The following is a 5,006-nucleotide window of genomic DNA, read 5'->3' as shown; positions in this document are numbered from 1 at the left end:
TTTCATTCATTCATTCATTTATTTGACATTTGTTTTAAGCAGGATATATTAGTGAGCCAAATAATCCCTTGTAGAATTTGCAGCCTAGAAAGAGGAGACAAGAAATTAAACAATAAAGATAATAAATACATTATATATTATACTGGAAGTGATAAGGACTGGAAAAAAAGTAGAGTAGGGTAAGGAGGATCTAGAGTGTATGGGGATGGGGGTAGCAGATTACAATATTAAATAGGGTAGACAGGGTCACTCTTCACTGAACAGTGAAATTTTAGCAGAGTTGAGGAGGTGAGAGTTAGCTAAGTATTGGGGAAAGAGTATTTGTGGCAGAGGCAATGGCAAGAGCAGAGCTCCTAAAACAATTCATTATAAGAACTTTGGTTTTAATCTGAGTGAAAGAGGGTTTGGGGTGATATTATTTGACTTACATTTTTAAAGGATTCCTCTGGACATTGTGTGGAAAATAGACTATAGAATGTCAAGAGTTAAAGCAGGGAGCCTTGTTGGAAGGTTGCTGCAGCAATCAGGATAAGAGATGATGTAGATTCAGCTGAGTTGGTGAAATATGGTTGAATTTGGGGTATACAAGTATTTTGAAGGAAGAGCCAACAGAATCTCCTAAGGGACTGAGTATGGGATCTGATAGAAAGAGAGGAATGAAGGACGGGCACCAAGACTTTAGGTCTAAGTAACTGGAAAGTTGGAGTTGCTAACCCACTGAGTTGAGACATGGATGGTGCAGATTTGTGAGCATAGATAAAAAGTTTCAGGTTGGATGTGTTGACTTTGGGATGTCTGTTAGACATCCAAATGGAGAGCTGCTTAAATATCTCTTTTATAACCTCCCTCCTTATCTTCTACATTCACTCAAATTTTCCTTTTCCTTCTTCTAAATAACTATACAAAGTACAGGAATATAAATGGCAAATAAAATAGCTGAACTGGAAACACAAATTCTAGCTTGAGATCACCCAAGACTGGCTGCTCCTGGCTTTCCAGAGTCCCTCCCAGAACCACATTCATTCAGACCCATTGTCTTGCTGGGTTTTTTTTTTTCTTCTGATTTTTATGTCTTTCTGTATTAATATTTATTATACAAACTACAAATACATACTTCATTAGCAGCTTTTTCATAAAGCCAGGGTGCCTCATCCCCTACCACATCTGCTTCCCTTCCTTGATATTCCAGTTACATGGAATTATACCTAGATCCTAAAGCACATGATGTTGTTTTACATACAGTATTCTCCCAGTTGGAACTCTTTTTTGGGGAGGGGGTAATTTTTTTTCTATTGGAAAACAGATAAACAACCTGGAATGGATCTGAGGCAAGTTGTGCCATAAGCAGATTTTCTTTAAGTGGCTAAACAAAGTTTAAAAAGCAAGTAACAAGAAAAGAAAATGTTTCTGATACAGAACCAGCAGTACAAAAAAATAGTGTATGAGTACCTGGATAATATACCCATTTTACAATAGTGCAACTTTAAGTACATATTGATGACTGTCCACAGTCCATGCAGAGTTACAGCTCCACAATTCACCAACATGCTGACAGTTCCTAAAGAAAACTGCTCTAAAAAAAGGCATAATTCATATGTTCCCTCATTTGACCAACTTCATCTAAGTTTAGATGTGCAGAAGGGCTTAGATATATCCAGAGTACGCCACATGAAACACATTATTTGATCAATTTTATAAAATAAGGTTTCAGGACAATGACAGTAAGATAAGGGAAGAAAATATGGAGGAATTAAATCCTCATTACTATACAGACATATTTTTCGACAGTAGGGGAAACCTCTTGCTGAGAAGCTACAAATAAAGGTAAGGCAAGTAAATAATTTTTGACAAGAAATTTAACACATTTTGTACAATGTCTTCTCTTTGTTGTCATCATTTATACAAACTCTTCATAGTTTACTTGATGATCACCATCAATATCTGCTTCCCTGATCACTGCATCAACTTCTTCATCTGTTAACTTCTCTCCAAGGTTTGTCATCACATGGCAAAGCTCTGCTATATTGATAGCTATTGCCATCCTTGTCAAACATACAGAATGTTTCTCTAATTTTTTCTTCACTGCCTGTGTCTTTCATTTTACTTGCCATCATTGTCAGAAATTCTGAGAAGTCAATTGTACCTTTACTATCAGCATCCACTTCATTAATCATGTCTTGTAACTCTGCTTCTCTGGGATTCTAATAAAGAGACCTCATTACAGCCCCTAATTCCTTTGTTTTTATAGTTCCATCACCATCTTGTCAAATAGTGAAAAAGCTTCTTTGAATTCTGCAATCTGCTCTTCAGTCAGTTGGTCAGCCATGCTGCAAGCTCCACCACTCTCCAAGACCTGACCACACAACCACTCAGCTCACTTGGACTCCCAGTTGGGACTCTTGACATTGCCCCTCTTATCTTACTCTCATGCCATCCCAACCTTTGTAGTACAACTCCTACTTGACTTTCGAAGCTTATCCTTAGCCCCCACCCAACCCCTGGCCCTTTCAGGCTGGGATGGGTTGCCCTTCTGTATTGCTCTAGCACCTTGTAAATATCATCCATGTTGCACATACCATATTGTGTTACAACCTTTTTTCTAGTCCGTCTTCTCACTACAGATTGAAGCTTCTTAAGGGCAGAGATAGTATCTTGTTCATTGTTTTATTCTCAGCACCTGGCACTTTATAAACAAACTGAACAAGGATCTCTCATTGTGGGTGTTTATCTTCCTGGAGTCAGATTTTTCTCATACCCCTTCAATATAACAAATCCTGTACACTTGTGTCATTTAGCCTTTAACTTTAGGCTGTGATACTGGAGTACAAAATAAGGAGATAAGACATAAGAAAAGAACATAAGAGATGAAAAGGAAGCTGAAAACCATCCAGTCCTAGAAGGGAGAGAAAAGATTGAGTATGGCAAGTATAGTTATCTTCTTTTTTATCTTTTCCTCACTCGAGGATATGTTTATTGATTTGAGAGAGACTGAGACATTGATGCGAGAGAGAAACGTTGATTGGTTGCCTCCCATAATGCCGCAACCTGGGACTACACCCTCAATTTAGGCATTTGCCCTGACTGGCTATTGAACCCATGAACTTTTTGGTGTATAGTACAATGCTCCAACCAACCAAGCCACACTGGCTAGGGCAAGGTACGGGTATCTTCTACTCTCTCACCTCCACCTCCTCAAAACTGAGAAGATGAGGAATAAAGGGTGGTAGAAACATTCACATGGATCTGGGCACCTCCCAGGACAAGGCCTTTCTTCTAAATTCTCAGGGGAAAGCCTGGGGAAATCATAAATCCCTCAGGGAAACTCCATGTTCAACTCAGCACCAGAGCAATGTGGGGCCACCCCACAGGTAGGTTAGAAATTGCTAAGGGATATGAGGATCTCAAATAGCACCACAGTTTCCCGTAGCCTGTGTGTGGCATTTAATGAAACCAGAAGTTCCTTCATAAACAGCACAACACAAAAGTACTGAAATATCCAGCAGACCAACAGAGGCCTGGGTCAGGCTTAGGCAAGCTGCAGGGAAGGGGAGGGACCGTGGACTTCAATAGGGGGAAAGAGGGGCTAGTATGAGATTCAGAAAACAAGGTGGAACCATCTGAACCTTGGAAGGACACAGCAGGATCAGACATAGGACATCAAAGATCGGAGAAGAGCCAGAGGTCTGTGCCCCTGCCCCTGTGAGGATATATAAGCTCCCTTCCGTGAGGATTTTGAAATGACTAAAGATACAGAGTTACTAAGGTTGAACAGTTAGGAAATGGCAGCACACCAGAGCCTGTGCCCTCAGTCACCTGGACAGACACTCAGCAGGGTGAATTCTTGAGGGGCTGGGATACTGCCCAGAAAATTGCGGCTTAGAAGCCATAGGTATTAGGAAGCCATTGTGGATTCTGAGCTGAAGAGCTACATGGTGTTTAAGAAAGACCAGTGTGGCAGAGGAAAATCTGAAAGCAGGATAAAATTAAACATCAGTATCTCTTAACCAGGCCAAAAGTGATAAAACCTAAAAATGAAGCGGTTACAATAAAAATAGAGAGGAAGGAACACATCCTAAACTATTTGTAATAATAATAAAATTAGTAGCAGAACTGCATCAAGTAAGTACTCACTATGTGCCAGCACATTATCTCACTTAACTATCACAGTAACTCTATGAGGAATTAACTGTTTTTTTCCTATTTTAAGATGAGGCCATTAAGGCACAGAGAGGTTAAGTAACAGGCTTAAAGTTGCACAGCTGTAAGTGGTAAAGCCAGGCATCAAACCCAGGAGGGTCTTACCATGGAGTTCAGGATCTTAACCAGTCTGCTTGACCATGATATGGCAACAGGACCAGGTGACTCCTGAGCAGAGGGGAAAGATGGTCAAAGAATCAGAGATCACATCAAGTTTTCTGTCAATCATAAAGCCATTGACAGAAATGGGTAGTTGGGAAGAAGAGGCAGTTTAAGGGGAAAAATGAACTGAATTTGAGATATGCTGAATATGTCAATATGGCAGACACAGCTCAGTGTCATGAGGACTAGGATGGGATTTAATGCGTCACCATGAGTTTTTTTAGGTCCAATCTATAAATTTAAAATTTTACTCAATAGGGAGGAGATAGTGAAGCCAATTTTTAAATTGAAAGACACACATTTATTAACTTGAATTCTCTCTTGCATTTACACTGTGATAAATAATTTTTTTTTTACAAAAAGCAACATATTGACTCTGACCAGGTAGCTCAGTTTGTTAGAGCATCATCCCGATATGCCAAGTTTGTGGGTTCAGTCTCTGGTCAGGGCACATACCAGAAGCAACCAATGAATGAATAAATTAGTGGAACAACAAATCAATGTTTCTCTCTCTTTCTCAAATCAATAAATGTAAAAAATAAAAAGTAACATTTTCTCCTCTTGTATTGGGAACATTCACTTAGACAAGTGATAGGTGAATTTAGAAATCTAGAGAAGGTAAGTTATCATCATTGTTCTGCATTCAG

General features: G+C 39.4%; 1 pseudogene; it reads right to left on the bottom strand.

The window, feature by feature from the left end:
* Window positions 1-1,750: 1,750 nt before the first annotated feature.
* LOC150016364 (calmodulin-alpha pseudogene) lies at window positions 1,751-2,328 on the bottom strand (annotated as a pseudogene).
* Between the last annotated feature and the right edge of the window lie 2,678 nt (window positions 2,329-5,006).

The sequence above is a fragment of the Furipterus horrens genome, unplaced genomic scaffold (assembly GCF_987537825.1).
Source record: "Furipterus horrens unplaced genomic scaffold, mFurHor1.1.pri manual_scaffold_3, whole genome shotgun sequence".
NCBI lineage: Eukaryota > Metazoa > Chordata > Mammalia > Chiroptera > Furipteridae > Furipterus > Furipterus horrens.
Note: the sequence above shows the minus strand (reverse complement) of the source record. Positions and strands in the feature narration are given on the sequence as shown.